This window comes from Sciurus vulgaris (genome assembly GCF_902686455.1).
Source record: "Sciurus vulgaris genome assembly, chromosome: 16".
Lineage (NCBI taxonomy): Eukaryota > Metazoa > Chordata > Mammalia > Rodentia > Sciuridae > Sciurus > Sciurus vulgaris.
Genome location: NC_136477.1, coordinates 65,382,633 through 65,397,724, shown reverse-complemented (window position 1 = coordinate 65,397,724; position 15,092 = coordinate 65,382,633). Strand labels below are relative to the sequence as shown.

At 37.1% G+C, this 15,092-nt stretch overlaps 1 pseudogene across 1 annotated transcript; it reads right to left on the bottom strand.

Annotated features, from left to right (window-relative positions):
* Window positions 1-3,961: 3,961 nt before the first annotated feature.
* On the bottom strand, window positions 3,962-7,401 carry LOC306646611 (F-box/SPRY domain-containing protein 1-like; annotated as a pseudogene). The gene has a single exon. The product of its transcript is annotated as an F-box/SPRY domain-containing protein 1-like (transcript).
* Window positions 7,402-15,092: the final 7,691 nt, after the last annotated feature.

Below are 15,092 nucleotides of genomic sequence, written 5' to 3'. Positions count from 1 at the left end.
CTACTTGGGAGGCTAAAGCAGGAGGATTTCAAGTTGGAGGCCAGTGTGGGAAAATTTAGTGAGACCCTATCTCAAAATAAAAATAAATATCTGGGGATATATAGACAGTCCTTGTGCTTAATCCCCAGTACCATAAATAAATTAAAAAGACAAAAAATTCTTTCTATAAAGTAAGAAGATATAGATCTCCAAGCTCAATAGAACATAATTAAAATATTTATCAAAATAGTTATTCAAATTTTCTGCAAATAATGCTACAGAGTCATCAGTTTGGAAGTCAAAGGAAAGTTTTTAGTAAAAATCTGAACTTGATTGCCCACTGAGTAACTTCCTGGATGTAGGAGTCCTTTACTCTTTTATAGCTAAATTTGTCTGGGCATTTATTTATTTTAAAGGAGGGATTTGATTCAAACTTTCCACATTATGCTGTGTGAGAATATATATGCAAATACATTAGCAGAACCCATGATGTAGGATAGGCTGTCAACAGTGCATAGTCATTATTATTTTAATATAAGTTTAAACTATAACCAAAGAAGACATCAGAATAGAACTGTTATGGTTTGGATGTAAGGTGTTCCCTAAAAGCTTATGTGTGAGAAAATGCAAGAAGTTTTAGAGGAAAAATTACAGGGTTAGGAGAGTCTTAACCAATCAGTAAATTAATCCCCTGGGGTGATTGAGTGGTAAGTGAAGGTGGGCAGGCTGTGACTGGAGGAGGTGGGTCATTGTGGACATGCCTTTGGGGTTTATATTTTGCATCTGGTGAGTGGAGCCTCTCTCTGCTGCCCAATCACCATGTGAGCCGCTTCCCTCCACATACTCTTCTACCATGATGTTCAGACTCACCACAAGCCCTGAGGAATTGAGCCAGCTGTCTATGGACTGAAACTGCTGCAACCGTGAGACCTTAAATAAACTTCCTTTTCTAAAGTTATTCTTACCAGGTCTTTTAGACACAGCAGTAGAAAATTTGACTATCATTCTCTCTGTGTTTTCTATTTACATTATTATAATATTCCCTAAGACTGTGTAGGGATGCCTACTTTAATAATATTCCACTACTGTCTGCTTCTCTACTGGCTAATTTTATCAGGGGAGGAAAAGTTCTCCATCTAAAAGAACAAATATTAGCAAACTTACTGCATTACTGCTAATTTTCAGCAATCTTTCTTTCTTATTTAATATTTATTTTATGTAGTGTTACACATTGCCTTTTAAGATTACTTCAATAAAAAGGGCATTTAAACAAATATATGGATACCACTTTCTTTTTTTTTTTCCTTGTATGAAAAAATTTAATGAGTTACGATCCAATGAACATTACAGACTTTGAACCTACTGAGAGTTCTTTCTTTCCTATGTAAAACCAGATAATAAAAACAGTCTATCTCAAGTATGACAGAAGACCATCATCTGAATAAGGGTAATAGTAATGTTGGCTTCCACATCTGCATACTTCATTAAAGAACCAAAGAGCTCCCAGTTATCCAAGGCAACACAATAAATTCAATCATACATTTTTTCCTGATCATGGTTGCAGCTGAAATATAACAAATATTACTTTGCCTTTCATTCATAGTACAAGCACAAAACCCTTATATTTTCCTTTACCCTCAATATCCTTGTGAGGTAGTGAAGGGAGGGAACAAGAATTTTCTATTTTGCAGATGAGAAAAGTTTTAGATTTAGATTTCCGGTTCTCAAACTTGGTGGCATACTGGAATCACCAGGAAGTTTGTTGTTTGGGGTTTTTTTTGTGGGGGGAGTGCCAGGGATTGAACTCAGGGGCACTCAATCACTGAGCACATCCCCAGCCCTATTTTGTATTTTATTTAGAGACAGGGTCTCACTGAGTTGCTTAGCAACTTGCTCTTGCTTAGGTTGGCTTTGATCTTCCTGCCTCAGCCTCCAGAGCTGCTGTGAGATTATAGATTACAGGTGTGCACTATGGTGCCTGGTCAAGAAGTTTTAAAATATCCTTTAAGCCAGATCATATCCCAGACCAATATCAGAGTCTTAGTATATGGGACCAAAGAATAATATTTTTCTTTTCCTATGGTAATGAGGATTGAATCCAGGGCACTCTACCACTGAGCTACATTCGCAGCCCTTTTTTTTTTTTTTTTTTTAAAGACAGTGTCTCCTTAAGTTGCTGGGTCTAGCCTTCAACTTTCAATCCTTCTGCTTCAGCCTCCCAAGTTGCCAAGAACTATACAACACTAAAGAAAGAAATTAAAGAACACCTTAGAAGATGGAAAGATCTTCCATGTTCTTGGATAGGAAGAATTAATATTGTCCAAATGGCCATACTACCTAAAGTGCTATACAAATTCAATGCAATTCCAATTAAAATCCCAATGACGTACATTACAGAAATAGAGCAAGCAATTATGAAATTCATCTGGAAGAATAAGAAACCCAGAATAGCTAAAGCAATCCTTAGCAGGAAGAGTGAAACAGGGGTATTGCAATACCAGATCTTCAACTCTACTACAAAGCAATAGTAACAAAAACGGCATGGTATTGGTACCAAAATAGAAAGGTAGATCAATGGTACAGAATAGAGGATACGACCACAAACCCCTATAAATACAATTTTCTCATACTAGACAAAGGTGCCAAAAATATGCAATGGAGAAAAGATAGCCTCTTCAACAAATGGTGCTGGGAGAATTGGAAATCCATATGCAACAGAATGAAACTAAACCCATATCTCTCACCATGCACGAAACTAAACTCAAAATGAATTAAGGACCTCGGAATCAGACCAGAGACCCTGCATCTTATAGAAGAAAAAGTAGGTCCAAATCTTCACCTTGTTGGTCTAGGATCAGACTTCCTTAACAGGACTCCCATAGCACAAGAAATAAAAGCTAGAATCAACCACTGGGATAGATTCAAACTAAAAAGCTTTCTCTCAGCAAAGGAAACTATCAGCAATTCGAAGAAAGAGCCTACAGAGTGGGAGAATATCTTTGCCAATCATACTTCAGATAGAGCACTAATCTCCAGAATCTATAAAGAACTCAAAAAACTCTACTCCAAGAATTCAAATAATCCAGTCGACAAATGGGCTAAGGAAATGAATAGACACTTCACAGAAGAAGATCTACAAGCAATCAACAAACATATGGAAAAATGCTCAACATCTCTAGTAATAAGAGAAATGCAAATCTAAACTACTGTAAGATTCCATCTCACCCCAATTAGAATGGCGATTATCAAGAATACGAGCAACAACAGGTGTTGGCGAGGATGTGGGGAGAAAGGTACACTCATACATTGCTGGTGGGGCTGCAAATTAGTGCAGCCACTCTGGAAAGCAGTGTGGAGATTCCTTAGAAAACTTGGAATGGACCCTCCATTTGACCCAGCTATCCCACTCCTTGGCCTATACCCAAAGGACTTAAAATCTGCATACTACAGAGATACAGCCACATCAATGTTCATAGCTGCTCAATTCACAATAGCCAGACTGTGGAACCAACCTAGATGCCCTTCAATTGATGAGTGGATAAAGAAACTATGGTATATATATATATATATATAATGGAATATTACTCAGCCATAAAGAATGATAAAATTATGGCATTTGCAGGCAAATGGATGAAATTGGAGAATATCATGCTAAGTGAGATAAGCCAATCTCAAAAAGCCAAAGGACTGAATGATATCGCTAATAAGTGGAGGATGACACATAATGGGGGGGAGGGAATGGGTTAGTGTTAGGGTTAGAGTTAGGGTTAGGGAGGGGGGCAAGTATGGAGGAAGGAAGTACTGTATAGGGGTAAAGAGGGGTGGGAGGGGTGGGGGGAAGGGAAAAAATAACAGAATGAATCAAACAACATTACTCTATGTAAATTTATGATTACACAAATGGTATGCCTTTACGCCATGTACAAACAGAGAAACAACATGTATCCCATTTGTTTACAATAAAAAAAAAAAAAAAAAAGACAGTGTCTCCTTAAGTTGCTGGGTCTAGCCTTCAACTTTCAATCCTTCTGCTTCAGCCTCCCAAGTTGCCAAGAACACAGGTGAGTGCCCCTAGGCCTGGAAAGCATACTTTTTTATAAAAACACACTCCAAAGTGATTTCAAATACAGCCAAGGTTGAGAACCACTGGTTTAAGTGACTTAAACTCAATCTTCAGGTGCAACTATCTTCTAACTAAATGCTCTCAGTAACAATGAATAAGAGATCTCCCTGAACATGGTAGCAGTTTGTTTTAATCATTTGGACAGTCAGTGCTGGTCCTAGTAACAAATTCATCCATCAGGTTATAAATGAAGATTCTTTATTCTCCTGATGCTCATGCTAACTATGAAACTCCATTTTATAAAACTTGCAAAGGAGATATTAGGGAATTCAAATCTTTGATATAAGAATGGCTTGCTGTTAAATATTTAGGCAATCATTTGATTCTAGGTTCAATATGGAATGAATAACCATGTTTTTGATTTCCAGTAAGCACCTTCAAAACTTTGTTGTAAATGAACATTTACTAACAAGACAAAATAGAAGTTATAAACAAATTTCTTAGCAGATGCTCTTGAAATTGACCATATCACAACCTGAAAATGCAACAAGTACTTAAAGAACTTTATCACTTTATAACTAGTCAATTTTCATCCTGAACCAGTTCTCTTCTTTAATCATTTAGACTTTGCCAATTGAGTTGTTCTACACCAAGAAAAACCAATTTCTGTGTTAGCTATATTCTCTAATACATTTAACATATACTTTCACTCTACAAGGTGGCTTTTTCTTGACATAGATATCAAAAAGAATCTTTAACAAATTTCATCTTTTCAAACAACATACCAAATACACAATAAATACTTGTAAACCTTTCAGGTAGCAATAACAAATCTTTGTTCTATGGCTGACATCTCCTGCTTCACAGGAGTATTGATAATTTTAACTCTCAATGAGCAAACCAAGAACCCCAGCAAGCTGCTTGCTGTCCCTAATTTTATTAGACTTAAAACAAAATATACATAGAGCAATAATCTAAAAAGTACAAATATTTCACTTGTCTTAATTAATTCTTATGTATCTGAAACCATATAATTTATACTTTCATACAGAAAGATGTTTCTCTTCTAACAAAAGAAAAAATCTCAGATCATGTGTGTTGGATTATTAATTCAAAAGAGTGTTAAGGAAGAAAAATAAGATTTATCAAAATAGGAAGTAATGTTAAGCTCTCCTCCAATGAAAACTTCAAAACATTGCCAACCTGAAGTTCTCAGCACAAGGTGTTATATTTCAAGTCCCATGGGGGCAATTATCTATAATGAGATTAATAAAATTAACCTCCTTCAGATTGGCACTGTTTCAGATGTAAGTAAATATCTTTTTGATAGCCTCAATGAAGAGTTTGAGGCTTGGATTGTTACATGATGTAAACAATATGAAATTAAAAATTTTTAATAATATCTACAGCATTATAAAGTTAGAAAATAAAAGAATCATTAATCAATTCTTTTCCTAGGTTATATGTCTAATAACTTTCATATTTGAGGACTATAAGAGCACATAGCTTTGTTTTATGTTATGAGACACTTTCTCAGAAGGCCAAAAAATAAAATCAGATACCTGAAGATGTATATTTTACTATTATGTTTAGATCATCTTTACTGATACATGAATAATTAGAAATAGATTTGCCTTCCCTCAATCTTTAGCCAGGAGATTGAGGAGTCTTATAATTTTGATGGTTTAAATAACAAAAATCAAAATAAGCCAACAACCAACGAGACTATAATAGTTATGGGAACTGAGTCAAAAGTAAGACCAAATGAGCCAATACATCTCCTCTTAAATCCTCCTCTTCATAGTTACCCAATTGTCCCTAGATGTGAATTCTGATTTTGTACCATGTAGTGGTTTTTTAAGAAACTGAAATAGAACAAAGCAATCCCTTTGTCCTTTTTTTTTTTTTACAGTTCTTTTCTACACACATATTGTATATACAACTCTTAAAATAGCTGCACAATTTTATTTCTCATTGTTAGAGAAGTGCAGTCCAGGCAGACCATGCTTCTCGATATATTAAAAATATTAAATAAAACCCAACCAGTTTCATACTTTTCTAATAGTCAAGCTGGTTGGAAAAAAAGGGACTGGAGAAAGAACAGGCAGTTGTAAGATGGGATTAATCCTTCACAAACATATTACTTAAAAATCCTTATCCTTTTTATGGTGTCCCTAAAATCTCACCTTTAAAGTTGGAAATAACACATTGCTAACATAGAGACAAAATCTGTTGCAACATGCATATGTCAACTGCCCACTCAACCAACTGCAACCCTGAGGATTTTTCTGGCCCAGTGGAAAGAGGAAACACTAAAATAATCTGTTATTGAATTGCTTCTCCAGTTTACAACTTCATGTGTTTTTCAGGATGTTTCTTGGACATGCACATATGACACTGTCACTTCATGATTCTACTTTCCACAAGTAGATCTATTCTCCAGTCTGTCTTTCATCCAAAGAAAGCCACTGTCATCCATCCAAGGGTTTTCCAAGGTAAACCAAAGTCACTTCTGTGTTGCCATATACAGCAGAAACTGCTGGATATAAGCAGGCCTTTGGAAGTCCTCTAAAGGCAACCCCCAGGAATTCATATCCACGTTCAAAAGCTAAAGTCTTATCTTCCATGTCCAAGATGACTCGAATTCTTTCTCCTATCTGGTATTTTGGTGCATTGTTGCATTGTGGAAAACTGCCACTGATTTCCCCATTATGTAGTAGGTTATTGTCCACCAGATTCCATCCCCAGCTCTGGTCATCACTGCCCAGTAATGCCACATAACCTTGGCACTGCATGGGGGCCCGTTTTGTGGCAATTCCAATCACTGCCACAGTGCCCAGAGGGCCCTCTCACCACACTTCCCATGCATAGCGGCCCTCACTGAAACCAATCTTGGTCCTTGCACCATCAGTGTTTTGAGCGATAGGGTTTCGATGCAAAGTAAAGCCATTCTTCTTAATATAGACATTCCTGGAGCAGTCATTAGTGCTGAAGGCATGCTGGAAAGCACGTACCTTGGCCTTGTAGCTGGGCAGGTTGCAGAGGATGTCCGTGCGCAGAGCCTCTTCGGCCAAGCTGTGGGCGCACAGGCTCCACCACACCTCGCTGTTCTCATCGCCGTGTAGGCAGCGGTACCAGTGCTTGCACACCAGGGCGCAGCTCCGCAGCTCCTACAGCTCCAGGTAGGAAAACACCAACTCCAGCACCCGACTGGGCAGCCGGCCCCCGATCCCCGCGGACCCGGAGCCAGCGCCCGCGCCGCCACCGCTACAGCCTGCGCCGCCCGAGGCTGCCCCAGCCCCCGGGCCCGGCGCCGCCATCACCTCACCAGCCGGCCCGAGGGCCGCCACCTCCGCCGCTTCCCCTGTCTCTGCGCGGGAGGCCAAGCCTCGCCTGGAGACCCGAGCAGCTCTCTCTGGATACCACTTTCTAATAAAAGAATTATTTTTCTTTTTTCTATTAAGTGGTGAATATCCATTTTACAAACTTCAGCTAGAAACATAGAAAAAAGTAAAATTTATAAATCTATAAATCACTTTTATAAGCCTACCATGCAGAATAAACTACTGCTAATATTTTATACTATTTATTTCTGGATTTTTGATGTTATCACTTTATTAAATGTAGTTTATTTTGTATTTTAGACTTGTTCAACTTGTGCACCATTTCATAGGAGAAAGTAATTCTTTAAGATATGTAAAATTTGCTAACAATGTATAGCCATAGATTTTAAAAGGTAAAGAAATAGTTGAGAAAATGGAGGCATCAGGGGAGGAACAGACATTATCCAAATATACACCCAAAGATAAAACTTGTGCAAAAATAACAAAACTTAGAAGTTCTGAATCTGTTCCTCTTCCTTTTCTTCTCCACCCCTCCATGGTGATATGGATTGAACCCAGGGCCTCATGCTTGCTATTAAAATGTTTTACTGCATATCAATTTATTGGTTTTCCCTTTACCACTGTTAAGGAGAGGAGAAATTGAGAGAGTGATGGGGAGGGATTGTATTGGCACAAGAATAAAAACAACAATAGAGTGTTAAACAACATGCCCAAAGATCTGGATCCTTGGGTCCTCAGACTGTTTGCCTTCATATGGAACCATAGATTGCCTTTTGTAATGTGGCTGGAAGGCACTGTGGGATGACTTACAAGTGCTTGTCAGTTGAATTCCCTCCCTGGCTTTAGCCAATTGGAGATGTTAGGGCCATCTTTAGAGCAGAAAGCAAAAGCCTACATGTTTCATCACCTTCAGCATCACATAAAGTGGCTTCTATAGTTGCTGGCTGGAGTTCCCACAGAGAAGTCTGCTTGGTTTTAGTACCCACTGAATAATAGGTCATAGCTTTAGAACTACAAATCTCCCTTTGTCCTTTCCATAAACAGCAGGAGTTGCATTTTACTAGGCCACCAAACTATACCTAATTGTCTTCTCAGCTTTTCTTCTTCCCATGCTAGAAATTCCCTACAATGAATCTTGTTTCAAATGCTCAGAAAGATCTTTTCTTTTTCTGGTTGAGGTGAGATTAATACTGTGTGTAATTAAAGTGTTACTCTATAAGTTATTTCTACATGATATAAACACGTCATTTTCTAATGATATGAAATTATGTCTTCAGAGCCTGGCATGGTAGTGTGCACCTGTAATCCCAGCTGCTCATGAGGCTAAGACAGGAGGATCACAAGTTCAAAAGCCAGCCTCAGCAAAAGCAAGGAGCTAAGAAACTAAGTGAGACCCTGTCTCTAAATAAAATACAAAATAGGGCTGATGTGGCTCAGTGGTCAAGTATCCCCCAAGTTCAATCCTCAGTACAAAAAAAAAAAAATAAAATAAAAGAAGAAAGAGAGAGAAAGAAAGAAAAAGAATGAAGAGAATTATGTCTTCAGTCTTAACTCAGGGGGCATATACTCTCTCACCTTTGGTTATGTCTTCAGAATTTTGTGCGATTTGTGAAACACAAAATTCAGCTACCTCCAAAATTAGTCACAAGGGATTCAATTCGTAAAGAAAAGGACTATAAAGTTTATCTCTTCAGTTGTTAAATACAGAGATTTTGGCCAGTTAATGTCTTATGCAGAGATCCAGTCAAGCTAGGACATATTTCTGTTCTTCAGAACTATGAGACAAGTGGGTGTTTTCAAGCCACCACATTGTGATAATCATTTACAGCAGTAGGCAACAGATGCATAACCAATGCCTTCTTCACTCAGCTTTTCTAGAGTACCTGCCATATTTATTGCTTTTATGGTGGTGAGTTTTTTTCTATCACTGCTATTCTTTAAGCAACTTGATTGTTCCCTGGTCTCTGATTTCACACATATATGGGAAATGAACAAAGAAGCAATATGTTATGATGAGGAAATGAGAAATAGGGGTCATGATGTTTCACTGTAGGCCTGACTCTGCCTTGCTTCACATTGCAAACTCTTTCAAGTCAGGTGGCCTTTCCAGGTCTCTGCTTCATCTGCTGAACACAAAGAAAGTTCACTCTAATTTTCATACCAGTGTTAAAGTGCTATGATTACATGCCATATTTTTGAATTTCTTATATATACTGAATTAATTGTCATTTTAAGCAATATAAAACAAATTTAAAACATAGTGTTGGTCTTTAAGTAGATTATTTGAGGTAACTTGGATAGACACATAAAATGTTTTAAGGAATAATACAAAAGTATATAAACAACTTCTCAGCTATATTCTTCAGAAGTCAAGAACTATTCTGTTACCTAAGAAAATATATCACTGGGGGGAAGAAGAGGGAAGGAAAGGAGAATGAAATTGGCCAAATTGTATTGTTATGTTGTGTGCCTGTACAAATATGTAACATTGTATTCTTCCATTATGTAAAACTATAATGCACCAATACAAATATTAAAAAGCAAGTATATCACTATTAAGAGATACTTGTCCTTGATTTTAAAAGCTGGATATAACTTAGTTATAAACTGATGAATAAAAATGCTATTCATTTTAAATCTGGAAGTAGACATGTGTACTTTGAATGTAATAGAAATAAAATATTATTGTCAATAATAACAATAGCTTTCCTTTATTGAGTGATTTCTTCTTTGGGTTACCAAACTTGATATCAATTACAACACTTTAATCCATATAATTATTCAATAAGTTTAAGTGTCACCATTTCTCCTTTAAAATTTCACAGTTAGCCAAACAGTGAAACTAGTAAAATAAGTAGTTTAAAGTCACATATATAGAAAACAATTGAAACATGATTCACACCTACAGTTCCCAATTCAGAACCATGCAGAATCAAGTCACTTTCCTGTAACCATCCCTATTATTTCCTTGGAAACATAAGGATGTCCACCTTTCTATTTACTGTGTCTTTGTGGAAATAAACAGTCACAACAAACAAACTTTCCAGTTCAGTTCTAACCCATCTCCAAGTGTGCTGTTTCAACCTTCTGCACATCTCAGATTTATTCATCATCTTGGTCTCACAACCAGCATCTCACTGCCACAGACATTGTGAGATTGTGATCCAGATTCTTAGAGCCAATGTAATGATTGAAGTCCTGCAGTGGCTCCCCATTCCAAATTCATTGAAAAGTTGAACACTTAACATTAGCTCAAGGCCTCAGATTATGTACTTAGTCTCTGTTATGGTTTGGATCTAGTTTGAATTCTCCCCCAGGTTTCATGTACTGGAAGCCTGCTCCTCAATACTATTGAAATGTGTGTCTTTAAGAGGTAAATGCTTCCCGGCCACTCTACATTTCTGAAGGAGCTATGGCGATCTTAGGGAACTGAATTTCTTCCCTGGAGGGCAAACTGTTATACAAGAGAATGACTTGTCCCTCCTCTGCCTCTTCTTCCTGTCCCACCACAGGATTTCCCTCTAGGGCATATTCCACCTTCCTCTTCCTAAAACCTTCCCACCATGGTGATGCCATACACCATGAGGTCCTCACCAGAACCAACTTATGCTTGTGTCATGCTCTTTTATTTCCAGAACTATGAGCTAAGTAAATCTCTTTTCGGTAGAAAATGCCCAGTGGGAGGTCATTTATTAAAACAACACAAAACAGATACATGTTTTTACTCAAAAAACTTTCAAAAACAAGAGTACACTACTTGTTTGAACAAAATTTTTGCTTTTTCTCATTCTTCAGGATTCTGAAATGTCAAAGAACCATTATTATTATACTTCAGAACAATATTCTCTCCCTTTTTATTATTGAAAGACTTTCATCTACTTTGTTTAAATCTCTTCTTTTTCTCTTTGCCACCCTCTTCTGCATCATACTCTGAAAATGTCCTATGCAGGTTTCTTAAAGGAATGATTTTTATCATACCATGTTAGTCAGCCTTCCACAGCTATAATCAATACCTGACATAATCAACTTAGAAAAGGTTAGCTGGTCATGGTGGCACATGCTTGTAATCCCAGTGGTCAGGGAGGCTGAGACAGGAAGATCATGAGTTCAAAGTCAACCTCAGCAACTTAGTGAGGCGCTCAGTAACTCAGTGAGACCCTATCTCTAAATAAAATATAAAAAAGGACTGGGTGTGTAGCTTAGTCATTAAGTGCCCCTGAGTTCAATTCCCAGTACCAAAGGATGGGGGAGAGAGAGATAGATAGATAGATAGATAGATAGATAGATAGATAGATAGATAGATAGATAATAGATAGATAGATAGATAGATAGATAGATAGATAGATAGATAGATAGATAGATAGATAGATAGTGAGAAAGAGAGAGAAAGTTTGCTTGGCTCACACTTTTACAGGTTCAAGTTCATAACTGCTGGTCTCGTTGCCTTTGGGCCTGTGGTGAGACAACATATAACAGAAGTGTGTGTCAGGCCAAAACCACTCACCTCTTGGTCAGAGAGCAAAAGAGAAATAGAAGGGGCCTGGGTATCCAATATTCACTTAAAGTTCATGCAGGAGACATGAAGACCTCCTACTAGACCCTACCACTTACAGGTTCTACCACTTCACTTTAGTGTCTTTAAAACATGAGCTTTTGGTAGACATTTAAGATTTGAACTACAGATCACCCTAATTGTTTTTCTCACTAGATTAAAGACAACATAGGGTGAACTTCAGTGGTAGACTATTGGAAATAAGTAGTTAAGCGGACCACATTAAAATGTCCTATTCTGGGGTTTATCTGGTTAAAGAGTGAAATTTTGACAGCAAATATGATGAGAAGCACAATTTGAGTATGAGAAGATAGTAATAAGATCACCTTTTGAAATCTTCCTAAGTGCATGGAAGCCTTGGCTCCCAGTAAAGGCCTTAAGCACTGAGAAAATAAAGACCATGTGTATTCAATGCAGGTTTAATTGAAAGAGAAAGGCAATACTGTACCCTGGTCAATTTAAAAGCCCTATCTCCACACTGTAAAGTTGTGAGCACTAACATTCCCTTTGGTTTCAGTGTACCCAATAGAGCTAAAGAATATAAAATTAGACACTGCTGTCTTCTATTTCTTAAGATGCACTGAAAGAAGAGTCGACATTTCAATATATAAATTAGGAGTTCTTGTCAAAGCACTTTGTGCCTTCACAGCCAAAAGCCCTAGCAATCTCTGTGAGCTATCTGTCTTAGTTATCTTTTTCATTCACTCATACAAAGTCATTATGCAAAGAAAAAAAAAATGGAAATGTGACATGTATCTAATTTTAAAATGGCTATACCTACAAATATGTGCCAGTGTCCCTGGGTTCCTTGGACATTACAGATTTGCATTGTTATACACTAGTATTATTCTCAAAATAAAAGGATGCTAATAAAAATTCCACTAAAGAGAAGGTTTGTACTTGAACAAGAAAATTCCATTCCACGAGGCCAATCTTTGGTCTTCTGAGAGAAAAGCAAGTGTGACAAACTTGCCTTGCTACCATTTACTGATTATTTTTGTACTTTGAGGAAATCAAGAGGAAAAATCTCAGATACTTTATTTCCATCAACTTTCAATATACTGAATCATCACTTTCTTTTCTGGCAGCTGAAACTCCCAGGGCTAGTATTTTCTTATGAATCAAAATTCTTAGAGGTTAAATACCTTTTCATTGAATATCATCATAGCTGTGTCAGATTATGTAAAGACAAAGTTAGTTTTGCTTTGAAAACAGAATTGAGAGCTAAGAGAAATGCCATGACAGGGAAAATAAATATGCATATTCAGTGGAATATAAATTTACCTTCAATACAGCATCCCACACAAAAGCACCAGCATAGAAGACCAACATTACATATCATGGGATGAAATATTTTCCATATGAATAAAATTACATTTGAGGTTATGAAGGTTATAAAAATAACCAGTATTAGAGTTCAACAAATTATTGAGGCCCTAAGCAACTTAGCCAGACCCTGTCTGTAAATAGAAATATACAAAAGAAAAAGGATATGACTAGTTGTTAAGCCACACCTTGATTCAATATGAGGGACAGAAAAAATGAAAAAGACAAACCAAATGTTCAACACTCATGGTTGTTCTGTTTTCTGCAATACCCTTCAGGAATTAGGACAGAGTTCACCTTCCAGAAAGTCACTTCCACTGACTATCCCAACAACCCCTTCCACTCAAGTCCTGCTACTCTGGTTTAGTATCTTCTCCCTGAAGAACTCTATTAACAATGCTGCTTTGAAGTGATGGCAAAGCATTTGACAACTATGACATTCAAAGTGGAACAGCCTGGCATCTATCAACTTTGGATTCAAGGGTCTGGAGATTCCAGACATTGGAGGAGATTGCTCTTGCTTTGTCTCCCCTGTGGGTCTTTCTGGGCCATAGGCAACAAGGGTCCCACTTAAGCCTGCTATGACATCCTGGCCACTCTCTCAAGCTCCCTATTCTGACAAGGGAGAACTTAGGGACTTCCTGGCAGGTCAGCTTCCCATCTATATCCTGGCCAGTCTTGTGGAATTAATGAACCATTAATTGCAGTTTGTATGTAACTCATTCATTTGTCTGACATATATTCATGAGCACCAGGAAATGTGCTGAGGCTAGGGAGTTCCATAAGACATGGAACTTAACGATGGTTCAGTTTTTTATCATCACAGGAAATCACAAGACTGACATGTGGTAAACATGGGAAAACTCAAATAGCATACAGGAGGTGGTTATTCTAGTCCTGAGAGGAAATGTATCCTGTGGGAATGGCATTTAAGCAAAAGTGAAGAGCAAGAGAAACACAGGTAGAGAAAATCCGTGATTTTCCTGGGACTTAGGAAATGTAAAAAATGTCTCAATATCATACTGAGTAAAATATACTATTGGAAATATGGCAAATATATTTTTCCATGAATCATAAACTTCCTAATGCTTATTTTGCTAATATTTTTAAAAGACTCCTCATTTTTGAGGGGCCTGAAAAACTCAGTCATTTTTTATTTTATTTTACTATTTTCACAGTATCATTTTGATTTTCTGCCCTCTCCATTATACTATAATATCTCTGAGGAAAGAAAGTGAGGCTGCATATTACATGGTATCCTCACTCCTTACTATGTGGTCTAATGAGGCACTTAGTGAATGAATGAAGCTCACAAGAAACATCAATGGATAAACTGGATGGTATATTTATTAAGAATGCAAGCTTTGGGGTGGGGGGAAGGGAAAAAATAACAGAATGAATCAAACAACATTACTCTATGTAAATTTATGATTACACAAATGGTATGCCTTTACACCATGTACAAACAGAGAAACAACATGTATCCCATTTGTTTACAATAAAAAAAAAAAAGAATGCAAGCTTTGCAGTCAGAGTCTCAGCTTGAATTCTGCCTTAACCAATTATTTGATGGTCAGATTTTGGAAGTTATCCCATGAGTAAAATGGGAATTGCACATGAATACTTATGTTCACAGAATAGTCATCAGTATTATGCCATGATACCTAACAAGTGTCCATAAGAAGTACTTAATATATGTTAAATGAATTTTTTGGTAAGTAAAAAAACATAGAACAGTTATTATTTAAAACAGTCCCACAATCATCCCAATGTATACATTTTACATTCAATGCCAGATATTCTCGGTAGGGAGATAGTCCTTAGTTGG